This window comes from Rhinoraja longicauda, chromosome 38 (genome assembly GCF_053455715.1).
Source record: "Rhinoraja longicauda isolate Sanriku21f chromosome 38, sRhiLon1.1, whole genome shotgun sequence".
Lineage (NCBI taxonomy): Eukaryota > Metazoa > Chordata > Chondrichthyes > Rajiformes > Arhynchobatidae > Rhinoraja > Rhinoraja longicauda.
The window spans coordinates 10647120-10662385 of record NC_135990.1 but is presented as its reverse complement, the minus strand read 5'-3'; positions in this window follow the sequence as shown (position 1 = coordinate 10662385).

Here is a 15266-nt window from a genome sequence, read left to right as displayed (position 1 = left end):
TGTCTGTACGGAGTTTGTACGTTCTCCCCGTGACCTGTGTGGGGTTCCTACGAGATCTTCGGTTTCCTCCCACACTCCAAAAACGTCCAAGTTTGTAGGTTAGTTGGCTTGGTGTGTGTGTAAACTGTCCCTAGCCTGTGTCGGACAGTGCTAGTGTGCGGGGATCGCTGGTCGGCGCAGACTCGATGAGCCGAAGGGGCCTGTTTCCACACTGTGTCTCTAAACTAAACTAAGCTAAACGAAAAAAACGATACCTCTACATTGCCGCAAAGCCCGGTTTGTGCACAGCAGTGTAATGGGAAGCTTTGCATCATACTGCCTCTTTTACTGGGAATGGAAGCACAAAGCTAAGTGTGGATACAGGAACAGGGTACTGATTGTGAATGATCAGCCATGATCACATTGAATGGCGGTGCTGGCTCGAAGGGCCGAATGGCCTCCTCCTGCACCTATTGTCTATTGACCACCCTCTGACTAAAGATCCAATACGACCGTAGCTAATCCCTGCTAGAGTCAGCTCTTCGACTAAGTCTACAAAGCTCTCCCACAAACTTCCAGCCGCTCCTCCTGGCTGTCTCCGCGGGAATAATTACATCCATATTTCCAGTTGGACTAACGGCACATCTATTCAATGGCTTAGCTGTTGAATAAAATCAACGTCATGTTGGCAGCCTGATCACATTAACGCTCCTTAAATATTCTGTCCCCAGAAGATTCCAGTCATTCCGAATCAATGTATTCTTCGCTTTCCTGCTCCGTTTTGAGGAGGGCCACCTGACGATGGAGAAAGATTAGCTCCTTTCCCCTTCACTGAGTGCCCCTAAAGTGCATAGGCATCTTAACCATTCATATTTTATCAGATGCTTTATCACAGCTTTCTGCTCAATCGTTCTCATTTCTTTTCCGAATTTGTCGTGCGTTCCAGGAAACAGACACTTTCTGGGGAAAAAAGTGTTTATTCCTCCCTCCCACCTCCAGTCCGAATCTAAAAAAAGTTGAAGATGCCACAAAAAGTTGCTTGACTAATCTTCTGGAATTTTTTGAGGATGTGACAAGTAAAATGGATGAAGGGGAGCCAGTGGATGTAGTGTATCTAGACTTTGATAAGGTCCCACACGGAAGATTGGTGAGCGTAATTAGAGCACATGGTATTGGGGGTAGAGTGTTGACATGGATAGAGAATTGGTTGGCAGACAGGGAGCAAAGAGTAGGAGTAAACGGGTCCTTTTCAGAATGGCAGGCAGTGGTGAGCGGAGTGCCGCGAGGCTCGGTATTGGGGCCGCAACTGTTTACCATATATATTAATGATTTGGATGAAGGAATTAGAAGTAACACTAGCAAGTTTGCAGATGACACAAAGCTGGGTGGCAGTGTGAATTGCGAAGAGGATGTTAGGCGGTTGCAGGGTGACTTGGACAGGTTGAGTGAGTGGGCGGATGCATGGCAGATGCAGTTTAATGTGGATAAATGTGAGGTTATCCACTTTGGTGGTAAGAGCAGGAAGACAGATTATTATCTGAATGGTGTCAAGTTAGGAAATGGGGAAGTACAACGAGATCTGGGTGTCCTTGTTCATCAGTCACTGAAAGGAAGCATGTAGGTTTCAGCAGGCAGTGAAGAAAGCCAATGGCATGTTGGCCTTCATGACAAGAGGAGTTAAGTATAGAAGCAAAGAGGTCCTTCTGCAGTTGTACAGGGCCCTAGTGAAACCGCACCTGGAGTACTGTGTGCAGTTTTGGTCTCCCAATTTGAGGAAGGACATTCTTGCTATTGGGGGCGTGCAGCGTAGGTTCCCTAGGTTAATTCCTGAAATGGCGGGATTGTGGTACGTTGAAAGACTGGAGCGACTGGGCTTGTATACACTGGAATTTAGAAGGATGAGAGGGGATCATATTGAAACATATAAGATTATTAAGGGATTGGTCATGCTAGAGGTAGGAAACATGTTCCCGATGTTGGGGGAGTCCAGAATCAGGGGCCACAGTTTAAGAATATGGGGTAGGCCATTTAGAACGGAGATGAGGAAAAACATTTTCACTCAGAGAGTTGTGAATCTGCGGAATCTCAGAAGGCAGTGGAGACCAATTCTCTGGATGCTTTCAAGAGAGAGTTATAAAGCTCTTAATGATAGCAGAGTCAGGGGGTATGGGGAGAGGGCAGGAACGGGATACTGATTGTGGATGATCAGTCATGATCACATTGAATGGCGGTGCTGGCTCGATGGGCCGAATGGCCTACTCCTGCACCTATTGTCTATTGTCTATAGGTAGCAAGTATCAGGGACGACGGTGCCTCATGGTTACAGGTTCGATCCCAGCCTCAGATGTACACCGATCAGCCAAAACATTATGACCACTGACAAGTGAAGTGAATAACATTGATTATCTTGTTACAATGGCACCTGTCAAGGGGTGGGATAGATTAGGCAGCAAGTGAACAGTCAGTTCTTGAAGTTGATGTGTTGGATGCAAGAAAATTGGGCAGATGTAAAGACCTGAGCGACTTTGACAAGGGCCAAATTGTTATGGCGCATCTCTGAAACGGCAAGGCTTGTGGGGTGCTCCCGGTCAGCAGTGTGAGTACCTACTGGTCCGAGGAGGGACAAACCACAAACCGGCGACAGACAGGGTGTTGGGCCCCCAAGGCTCATCAATGCGTGAGGGCAACGAAGGCTATCCCGTCTGGTCCGAACCGACAGAAGGTCTACTGTGGCACAGAAAATTTTAATGGTGGTCACGGGAGGAATGTGTCACAATACACAGTGCATTGCACCCTGCTGTGTATGGGGCTGCACACGGAGGACCAACAGCATATTAGGCAGGTGGTCACAATGTTTTGGCTCATCAGGTCATAATGTTTTGGTTGATCGGTGTACACACTGGAGTTTGCATTTTCTCCCCTTGACCTGCGTGGGGTTTTTCCGGGTGCTCCGGTTTCCTCCCACGCTCCAAAAACCTGCGGGTTTGTAAGTTGATTAGCTTCGGTAAAATTGTAAATGATCCCTTGTGTGTGTGAGTGGGATGGTGCTGGTGTACGGGATGATCACTGGTCAGCGCAGACTCGGTGGGCTGAAGGGCCCGTTTCCGCGCTGTATCTCTGAAGTCTATCCTCTGGAACATCGGAAGTTAAGGGGAGAATTATGTATATAAAATGAGTGGGAGAATCCGGGATGGCATTTGTGGGAGAACATGTTGCAGGGAAGTAAATGGGACAATATGTGAAATTAATGGGATAACACTAAGAGCAGGCACAGTGGTGGGGGATCAAGAGTCAAGAGTGTTTTATTGTCATATGGCCCAGATAGAACATTGAAATTCTTACTTGCTGCAGCACAACAGAATATGTAAACATAGTACACTGTAAATAATAATAATAATAATAATAATAATAACAATAACAATATATAATAATAATAATAATAATAACCATTAACATCATCATCATAATAATAATAATAATAATAATAATAATTAATAATAATAATCGATGGTAGACACAAAATGCTGGAGTAACTCAGCGGGTCAGGCAGCATCTCTGGAGAGAAGGAATGGGTGACGCATGACCCTTTCTGTCCTGGGCCTCCTCCACTGTCAGAGTATTAGCCAAGTATGTACACATACAAGGAATTTGTACACATAAATTTGTACACATAAAAATTAAACATTAAGAATAAAACATTATAATTTAAACGCGAAGAATTAAATAAAATACCAGAGCTCAAGGAGGCTACAGACTTTTGGTTATTGAGTAGAGCTACTGCTCGTGGAAAAAAAGCTGTTTTTATGTCTGGCTGTGGCTGCTTTGACAGTCCGGAGTCACCTTCCAGAGGGAAGTGCTCCAAAGAGTTTGTGGCTAGGGTGAGAGCGGTTAGAGATGATCTTGCCCGCTCGCTTCCTGGCCCTTGCAGTGTACAGTTCGTCAATGGGGGGAAGGTTGCAGCCAACAACCTTCTCAGCTGTGTGAACGATCCGTTGCAGCCTCCGGATGTCGTGCTTGGTGGCTGAGCCAAACCAGACCATGATGGAGAAGGTGAGGACAGACTCTATGTTGGCAGTGTAAAACTGGACCATCATTGCCTGTGGCAGATTGTGTTTCCTCAGTTGCTGCAGGAAGTACATCCTCTGTTGGGGCTTTTTGACTGTGGAGTCGATGGTGGCCCCCTATTTAAGGTCCCTGGAGATGATGGTTCCAAAGAACTTAAATGACTCCACAGATGTGACTGTGGTGTTGTTGATGGTGAGTGGGGGGAGGGGAGGGGGAGCTCTGTTTAACTCTTCTAGCACAGTTTTAAGCAACATGTTTTGGCAACACTTAAGTCCGTAACTAAAAGCCTCCTTTACGAGCATTATTTGTGGGGAGCTTAATGGTTGAATATTTAAATCTTCTTTCAGGACAGGAAATTAAAAACCTGAAAATCCCGCACATTTTGTGTGTGTTTTGAATCGATTGCACAGTAGCTGCAAAGAGGGGGAGGAAAGAATGACCAGCGTCACGATTTTCTGTTTGATTCTCATAATGCCATCACACAAACCAACCTCCCTTCCATTGACTCCATCTACACCTCACGCTGCCTCGGCAAGGCCAGCAGCATCATCAAGCATAATCAATTCACTCAGAGAGTTGTAAATCTGTGGAATTCTCTGCCTCAGAAGCAGTAGAGGCCAATTTTCTGGGTGCTTTCAAGAGAGAGCTAGATAGAGCTCTTAATGATAGCGGAGTCAGGGGGTATGGGGAGAAGGCAGGAACGGGGTACTGATTGTGGATGATCAGCCATGATCACATTGAATGGCGGTGCTGGCTCGAAGGGCCAAATGGCCTCCTCCTGCACCTATTGTCTATTGACCAGTCTCACCCTGGCCACTCCCTCTTCTCCCCTCTCCCATCGGGCAAAAGGTACAGAGTTGTGAAAACGTACACCTCTAGATTCAGGGACAGTTTCGTCCCGGCTGTTATCAGGCAACTGAACCATCCTACCACAACCAGAGAGCAGTGCTGAACTGCTATCTACCTCATTGGTGACCCTCAGACTATCCTTGACCAATCTTTGCTGGCTTTACGCAACAAAAAGCTTTTCACTGTACACGTGACAACAAACTGAAACTGAACTGAAGTGATGTGTGTGACCACATGCTCAGGTAAAGATAGAAGTGGAGATGATTGAGAGCTTCACGTCGCTAGGAGCAGTGTTGCAGTGGTAATTTTTTAGGTGCCGGAGTTGTCACTGGCGCCGGAGAGGCCACTGTTAAATTCCCCGCTATCCAGGAGGGAGGGGGGGGGGGGGCGCAGGGGGGAGAGAGGGAGGAGAGGGTGCTGCACCAATGCAGGAGAGGTTTGGGCCCAACGGGTCCACTTGGTCTCGTAGAACATAGAACTGTACAGCACAGGAACAGGCATTTTTAGTTTAGTTTAGAGATACAGCACGGAAACAGGCTCTGCGGACCACCGAGTCTACACTGACCAGCGATCCCCGCACACTTACACTATCCTACACGCACCAGGGACAAATTACATTTATACCAAGCCAATTAACCTACAAACCTGTACGCCTTTCTCGGAAAAAAGCCATGCAGGACACGGGCAGAACGTACAAACTCCGTACAGACAGCACCTGTAGTCGGGATCGAACCCGGGTCTCTGGCGCTGTAAGGCAGTAGCTCCACCACTGCGCCACCCATTTCTCATACATTGCAAGAGTCCCCCAATCCCAGAATCATTTGGGAATGTTTTATTTCTGCTCCTCTGCAAAGCATTAACAACTTTCGTAAGTGTAGCATAAACGTACAAAACGCACAGACTAAAGATTTATAATTTCGTCCCTGAGGGGTAACTTTTCGTGGGTGTTTGGAACGAGTCATCAGAAGAGGTAGATGAGGCAAGAAGTATAACAACATTTAAAAGACATTTCAGGGCGGCACGGTGGTGTGGCTGCTTAGTGGCGCAGCGGTAGAGCTGCTGCCTTACAGTGCAGAGACCCGGGTTCGATCCTGACTGCGGGTGCTGTCTGTACGGAGTTTGTACATTCTCTCCGTGACCTGCGTGGGTTTTCTCCGAGATCTTCGGTTTCCTCCCACACTCCATAGACATGTAGGTTTGTAGGTCAATTGGCTTGGCATAAATGTAAATTGTCCCCAGTGTGTGTAGGATAGTGTTAGTGTGCGGGGATTGCAGGTCGGCGTGGACCCGGTGGGCCAAAGAGCCGGCTTCCGTATCTCTAAAAACGAAAAAACTAAAACTAAAAAAATGAACTAAAACTAAAACATTTGGACAGATACATGGATAGGAAAGGTTTTGGGGGACATTGGCCAAACACAGGGAAGTGGGACTAGCGTAGATGGGACATGTTGGTCGGCATGGGCAAGTTGGGCCTGTGTCCGTGCTGTATAGGGTTGCCAACTTTCTCACTCCCAAATAAGGGACAAAAGATGACATCACCACCCCGCGCCCCACGTGACCTCACCCAGCCAGCGGCTGTCTCCTCCCGCTCCACCAATTGGCGGCCGCCCAGGGTTGGAGGCGGGCTGCTATGCAACGTCCGTTAGGCGGCGCCCAGGCTTCTGTCCGGGCCTACAGCGGCCCCCGGGCTGACAGTGTCCGGGACTAAAGTGTCCAGGCCTACAGCGACCCCCAGGCCGACAGTGTCTGGGCCCAATACGGGACAAGGGCGGTCCCGTACAGGACAAACCAATTTAGCCCAATATACGGGATGTCCCGGCTAATACGGGACAGTTGGCAACCCTAGTGCTGCATGACTCAATTAGTTAAATATTAGCTGCTTTTGTTCCTGTAAGCCTTTGAGGGTCACTGCACATAAATCTACTCCTCTGGTCCTTACGTCATAGGTCCGTAAATCAGTGATGGAAACGGGCCTTGTGTGTGTTGGAACCATTCCCACAGGCTCCAGTTCTCTAGTACTTCACCAACCTCCCCGCATCTTAGCGTCAGTTGACTGGTTAAGAGGTCAATAAGTTTCTTCAGCTCAACAAAATGAACGGGCCTGTTGGCAAATCGTAATCGGACAGCCTCCTTCCGATCAACTCTGACAAAATCTCACCGGTTGACTTTCGCCCTTTCCCGAAGAGGGAAGGAGTTCAGTTCTACTCAACCACTGTGGGACAAACAAAACAAAAAATGATGATTAACAAGTCAAGTTTATTTGTCACATACAAGATGTGCGTGAAATGAAAGGTCACCCACAGTCCAGCAATAGAGCAATAAAAATAAACAATTTCACACACAATCACAACCAACACAAAACCAAAAAAAAAGAAACATCCATCACAGTGAGTCTCCTCCAGTCACCTCCTCACTGTGATGGAAGTTCAGAATGTCTTTTCTCTTCCCCTGCCGTCTTCTCCCGCGGTCAGGCTGTTGAAGTTGCCACGTTCCAGGCTGCGCCGGATGGTGAAAGGTCCGCAGATGGCCGACCCAAGCCCCGCGATTCACGGCGGGCGAAGATGCTGCTGCTGCACGTCGGGGCGGTCGGGACTCCCGACATTGAAGCCCCCGCCGGGCAGAGAAAATCCCGCGGCCTATTTCAGGTAGCGCCGGACGGTGAAAGGTCCGCAGTGGGCCGACCCAAGCCCCGCGATCCGGGGCGGGTGAAGACACTGCCGCTGCCGGAGTTACCGATGTCGGCCCCCCTGCGAACTTCCGACGTCCATACGGTCCGCGGCCGAAGCCTCCGAAGGCGAGTCGCAGCCACTCCCGCAGCGCCACCACAGCCTCCGAAGGCAGCCAGCTCCGCAGATGGTAAGTCTGGTCCGCAGGCTCTGCGAACCAGAGCCCAGGTGGTCCCAGCTGGAGGCCGCCAGCTCCAGGTGTTTGGCCACTGGTAGGCCGCAGCGGGAACGGAGACACCACCCAGAAAAAAAAAGGTCGGGTCTCCGTTCGGAAGAGACAATTACCCCCCCCCCACACATAGTACACAACCACAAAAAACACTACATCACATCTACACACTACAATCAAGAACAAAAAACAACAAAAAACACAAAAGACAAACGGACTGCAGGTGAGCCGCTCTGCCAGGGCAGTGCAGGCGCAATGATTTTCAGATAGAATCAGTTCTACCTAGACTTTATTTAATTATTCTTCATTTGGTAACACTCTCGTATCTGAGTCGGAGGTTTTAGGATTTAGACTTTAGATTTTAAACACACAGTGTGGAATCGGGATCTTTGGCACCCCAAGACAGCGCCGACCAGCGATCACCCCGTACATTAGCACTGTTCTACACACCAGGCCCATTTGCAATTTAGAAGACAATTAACTTACCAACCCGTACATCTTTGGAGTGTGGGAGGATACCGGAGCACCCGGAGAAAGCCCACGCTGTCACGGGGAGAACGTACAAACTCCGTACAGACAGCACCCGCAGTCGGGATCGAACCCGGGTCTCTGGTGCTGCAAGGTAGCAACTCTACTGCTGTGCCACTATGCCGCTAAAGTACTGAACCGGTAATCAAGAGCTCACTGGATCCGAATTAATGTTCTTGTAGATAGACACAAAAAGCTGGAGTAACTCAGCAGGACAGGCAGCATCTCTGGAGAGAAGGAATAGGTGATGTTTCGGGTCGAGACCTGGGATGCGAGGCTTGTGCTCGAACAAGAGATGAATTAATTTAATGGAATTTCCGGTGCTCCTTGTAGGTTTTTTGCAGCTTGGCAGTTTTTAATGTGCGTTCAAAAGTGTGCATCAAACTGTTTTGGTTGTTCAGTTTAGTTTAGTTTAGTTTAGAGATACAGCGAAGAAACAGGCCCTTCGGCCCACCGGGTCCGCACCGACCAGCGATCCCCGCACATGAACACTACCCTTTACCCACTAGGAACAAATTTTACATTTACCAAGCCAATTAACCTACAAACCTGCACGTCTTTGGAGTGCGGGAGGAACCCGAAGATGTCGGAGAAAACACACGCAGGTCACGGGGAGAACGTACAAACTCCGTACAGACAGCACCCGTGGTCGGGATCAAACCCGGGTCTCCGGCGCTGCATTCATTGTAAGGCAACAACTCTGCCACTGTGCCGCCCAAGTCTTTTGATGTGGGGTTGTTTCACTGTAGTAGACACACAAAATCCAAGCCTGCTCTTCAATGCAGTGCGGAGGGAATGTTGCACAGTTGCAGGTGTAGTAGGGTGGAGAAACGTTGGAGAAGAGGTTGAGGGAGGGGGGGGGAGACAAAGACTGGCAAACCCATTACCAGCTTACCTCTGCTACTACAATCCGTTCGAAGAAGGATCCTGCCTGATTAAACATCCATCCTATTTTAATCGTAGCTTCTATACAGAGTAGGGTTGCCAACTGTCCCGCATTAGCCGGGGCATCCCGTATTTTGGGCTAAATTAGTTTGTCCCGTACGGGACCGCCCTTGTCCCGTATTAGTAGGGTTGCCACTTCCTCACTCCCAAATAAGGGACAGAGGGTGATGTCACCGCCCCGCGCCCCTCGTGACCTCACCAAGCCAGCGGCCACGTGCTCCCGCTCCACCAATGGTGGCCACCATTGGTGGAGCGGGAGCACGTGGCCGCTGGCTGGGTGAGATCACGTGGGGCGGTGACGTCACCCTTTATCCCGTATTTGGGAGTGAGGAAGTTGGCAACCCTACTAATACAGAGAGATTCAGCATGAACAACTGAAACAACATCTGTCCACATCATCCAGAGATGCTGCCTGACCGACTGAGTTACTCCAGAACTTTGTGTTCTAAGATAAAATGCCACTTTGATATCATTTTCACGGTATCACAAAATGCTGGAGTAACTCAGTGGGTCAGGCAACATCTCTGGAGAGAAGGAATGGGTGACGTTTCGGGTCGAGACCCGGCTTCAGGATTTTTTTAATTTTTTTTAAAAATTTACGTACTAAAATCCTTTAATAATAACATAATTAAAGCATGGTCAAATCTGAAGCAATATCGCCGGGCGTATTTAAACTTCATCTTACATGGCTCAAAACCTGAAGCAATTTGAAGCTTATTGCACAATACCAGCAAGTGCGTTTAAACCAGTTTTAAATCGCATAACAGCGTTTTATGGAAACAAAAAAAAAATTAGACCTCTAAAGGAGGAGCGGTCTATAAGATTAATGACATATCATTCTTATTTTTAGATTTGAAATCAGGGGAGAGCGCAAACGCAGTCCCCCACTCCCCATCTTCAGGAATGGGTGACGTTTCGGCTCGTTTCGGTGGCTGAGCACTTCAACTCCCCCTCCCACTCCCAGTCTGACCTTTCTGTCCTGGGCCTCATCCAGTGCCATAGTGAGGCCCACCGCAAATTGGAGGAACAGCACCTCATATTTCGCTTGGGCAGCTTACACCCCAGCGGTATGAACATTGACTTCTCCAACTTTAGATAGCTCCTCTGTCCCTCTCTTCGCCTCCCCTTCCCAGTTCTCCCACTGTCTTCCTGTCTCCAACGATATCCTTTCTTTGTCCTGCCCCCCCTGATATCAGTCTGAAGAATGGTCTCAACCCGAAATGTCACCCATTCCTTCTGCCTGACCCGCTGCCTGACCCGCTGAGTTACTTCAGCATTTTGTGATACCTGGAGTTTAGAGATACAGCGCGGAAACAGGCCCTTTGACCCACCGAGTCCGCGCTCACCAGCGATTCTCGCACACTAACTCTATTCTACGCACACTGGGAACAATTTACAACTACACCAAGGCAATCATTCCACAAGCCTGTTGATCTTTGGAGTGTGGGAGGAAACCGAAGATCGCGGAGAAAACCCACGGGGAGAACGTACAAAGTCAGGATCCGGTTGCTCCGATTTCCTCGCACATCCCAAAGATGTGGTGGATTGCAGGCTAACTGGCCCTCTGTAAATTGTGTAGGTATAGGACTAGTGCATGGGTGATTGTTGGTGAACATAGACTCGGTGGGTCGAAGGGCCTGTTTCCATGCTACATCACTAAATTGAACTAAACTAAACTATCCAGCCTCATATTAAACCATTCACCATGAAAATGATGTGTAGGAAGAAGGGTCTCGACCCAAAACATCACCCATTCCTTCTCTCCAGAGATGCTGCCTGACCCACTGAGTTACCCCAGCATTTTGTGCCTACCTTCGATTTAGACCAGCACCTGCAGTTTTTATTCCTGCTGGAATCAGAAGTGAGGCAGTCAGAGAATGGTGGGTTCCCTGTGAAGGAGGGACACCATGACAGTGAACGTTGGTGACCAGAGGGTGGGGAGGCTGAGAAGACCTGGGTAGCACCAGGATATGCGTTCCCCCTCCCCACCCATCCACCAGAGTTTCCCCCTTCGTGAACTCTGTGAACTCTGCAAACAGTCACAACCACCGGCATGGGGCAGTCACGGTGGTGCAGCGGTAGAGTTGCTGCCTTACAGCGAATGCAGCGCCGAAGACCCAGGTTCCATCCCGACCACGGGTGCTGTCTGTACGGAGTTTGTACGTTCTCCCCATGACCTGCATGGGTTTTCTCCAAGATCTTCGGCTTCCTCCCACACTCCAAAGACGTACAGGTTTGTAGGTCAATTGGCTTGGTGAATGGAAAATTTGTCCCTAGTGGGTGTAGGATAGTGTTAATGTGCGGGGTTCGCTGGTCGGCGCGGACCCGGTGGGCCGAAAGGGCCTGTTTCCACGCTGTATCTCTAAACTACCTTTTGACCTCTCCTCTGAGTTTCCCTGGAACGCTGGAGGTTGAGGGGAGAAGTGTAAACAAACTCTGAGATGGTCAGAACCTTCTTTACCCAGGATGGAAACATCAAACATCAAGGGGCGGCACGGTGGCGCAGCGGTAGAGCTGCTGCCTCACAGCGCCTGAGACCCCGGCTTCGATCATGACCATGGGGCGCTGTCTCTTCAGAGTTTGCACCTTCTCCCCGTGACCTGTGTGGGTTTTCTCCGGGACCTCCGGTTTCCTCCCACACTCCAAAGACGTACAGGTTTGTAGGTTAATTAACTACAAGGTTACAAAGTACTCATTACAATCTCCAATAATAAGTTAGATAGAGCTCTAGGAGCTAGTGGAATTAAGGGATATGGGGAGAAGGTAAGCACGGGTTATTGATTCTGGATGATCAGCCATGATCACAATGAATGGCAGTGCTGGCTCGAAGGGCCAAATGGCCTCCTCCTGCACCTATTTTCCGTGTTTCTACGTTTCTATGTAGTCTTGAAGGTCCCTCTTTGTTTTTGACGCCCTCCCCCCGACCCCCACCCCCCAGCTCCCCCTCCCCCGGATCTCTCTATTGTTCTCGGCTGCCTCCTCTCCCCAAACTAGCCTCAACCAAGCTTTCCTTTCTCCGTGTTGTTCCTTAGACGTCACAGCCTGTTTAACATCACCGACCAGGTCGGTAAACTGAGTGAAGCTTGGCTCTGGTTAAACTAGCTATAAAAGGCTGAAACATGCTGGATAAAATTGGCATTGAACGCCATTTCGTAGATTGTTCATCCCGCGTCCCTCCTAGAGAAAATTCCAGCTATGTTATCAGTTGTGGAGCAGCAGGGATCCAGGACTGTTGGCAGGCGGGGGGAGGGGGGTAGATTCTTAAACGATCGTCTCTGGAGTTCCTATCAGCGGCAGGATCTGAACTCCAGGAGACCTTTCTCCACCAAGCGCACTGCTTCGATGGAAAGGATCCCAGTATAAAATCACGAGGGGAATAGATCAGGGAAAAACACAGAGTCTCTTGCCCGAGAGTAGGGGAATCGAGGACCCCAGAGGACATAGGTTTAATGCGAAGGGGAAAAGATTCAATAGGAAGGAGGCAGTGCAGCATAGGTTCACCAGGTTAATCCCCAGGATGGCGGGGCTGTCGTATGAGGAAAGATTGGAAAGACTAGGCTTGTATTCACTGGAGTTTAGAAGGATGAGAGGGGATCTTATAGAGACCTATACAATTATAAAAGGACTGGACAAGCTAGATGCAGGAAAAATGTTCCCAATGTTGGGGGAGTCCAGAACCAGGGGCCACACAATCTAAGAATAAAGGGGAAGCCATTTAAAACTGAGGTGAGAAAAAACTTTTTCACCCAGAGAGTTGTGAATTTGTGGAATTCTCTGCCACAGAAGGCAGTGGAGGCCAATTCACTGGATGAATTTAAAAGAGAGTTGGATAGAGCTCTAGGGGCTAGCGAAATCAAGGGATATGGGGAGAAGGCACGCACGGGTTACTGATTGTGGATGATCAGCCATGATAACAATGAATGGCGGTGTTGGCTCAAAGGGCCAAATGGCCTCTTCCTGCACCTATTTTACTATGTTTCTATGTTGCTACCAATCTGAGGGGTAACCTTTTCACACAAAGGGTGGTGGGTGCGTGGAACGAGCTGCCGGAGGAGGTAGTTGAGGCTGGGACTATCCCAACATTTAAGACACAGTTAGACAGGTACATGGATAGGACAGGTTTGGAGGGATATGGGCTAAAAGAGGGCTGGTGGGATTAGTGGAGCTGGGGCATGTTGGCCGATGTGGGCAAGTTGGGACGAAGGGCCTGTTTCCACACTGTATCACTCTATGACTCTATGAAAGTGCCACAGAACACACATCATTCATTACAGAGCAAGCACAAGTCAAAGGATGAGGCAAAAAAAATAGTTATTATGTACGGGGAGGAGGAACAAAAGGGTTCTTTGTATTTGGATTTGATCTTTGTTTGAACTACCAGGGTGAAGATAGACACAAAATACAGGAGTAACTCAGCAGGGCAGGCAGCATCTCTGGAGAGAAGGGATGGGTAGGAAGGAACTGCAGATGCTGAAGGAACTGCAGATGCTGGTTTACACCGAAGATAGACACAAAATGCTGGAGTAACTCAGCAGGACCCTTCTTCAGACACAAATGAAGACTAGAAGCATGTTCAATCACAAAGAAGGACATTCGGCCCATTCAATCCATACTGTCTCGATGCAAGAGCAATACAGCCAACCCCACTCTTCCCCCCACTCACCAAAACCCTGCAAATCCTTTCCTTTCTGATGATTATCCAGTTCTCTTTTGAATTAAATTTTTCCTTTTCTGCTCCTCACTGGCCATCTGTTCCAAACCCTAATCACCAAATGCATCAAAAAAAAAATGTCTTTCCAACGTTGCCTTTGATTCTTTTGCCAAATCCTTCAAAACTACATTTCCTAGTTCTTGATTCCATCAGCAGAGGGAATAATTCCTCGCTAACTTCGTTAACTTCCTATCAGATCAAGGGCAACACGGTGGCGCACCGGTAGAGTTGCTGCCTCACAGCGCCAGAGACCATGGTTCGATCCCGACTACGGGTGCTGGCTGCACGGAGTTTGTACGTTCTCCCCTTAACTTGCATGGATTTTCTCCGAGATCTTCGGTTTCCTCCCACACTCCAAAGACGTACAGGTTTGTAGGTTAATTGGCTTGGTGTAAATTATAATTGTTCCTAGTGTGTGTGAGATAGTGTTAGTGTGCGGGGATCGCTGGTCAGCATGGACCGGATGGGCCGAAGGGCGTGTTTCCGCGCTGTGTCTCTAAACGAAACTAAACTAAATCCCTTCACAGCCTTCATTGTCTCAAGACAGTCCCTAGTATCTTCGCTGATTCTAAGGTAGACACAAAATGCGGAAATAACTCAGCGGGTCAGGCAGCATCTCGGGAGAGAAGGAATGGGTGACGTTTCGGGTCGAGACCCTTCTTCAGACTGATCTATTGATTCATTGAGTCTAATTTAGTTTAATTTCATTTAGAAATACAGCATTGAAACAGGCCCTTCAGCCCACCATGTCCACATTGACCATTGTTCACAGCAGTCCTATCTGATTCCCATCCACTCCCTGCACACTAGGGGCAATTTACAGAGGGCCAATTAACCTACAAACCCGCACGTCTTTGGGATGTGGGAGGAAACCAGATCACCCGATGGAAACCCACGCAGTCACAGGGAGAACGTGCAAACTCCACATATACCATGCCCGAGGTCAGGATCGAACCGGGGTCTCTGGGGCTGTGAGGCAGCGGCTCTACCCGCTGCACCACCATGCTGCCATCTAGAGAGATACAGCCGGGAAAGAGGCCCTTTGGCCCAACTAGTACACACCCACTATCATTTATACTCATCCAACACTATTCCGATACTTTAATTTTCTCATTTGTTTTTAGTGTATCTTCATGGCTGAAGTGAAGTCATGTCTCCTACTGGCCCTTTTAATCATTTTAGCAAATTTCTTTTGCACCCTTATTAAAATCTTTACATCTTTGCTAACGATATATTTTCAGTTATTAAAGGTGTCCCATCAAGTTGCTGAGGATCTTATCCACAGTAGGATCTT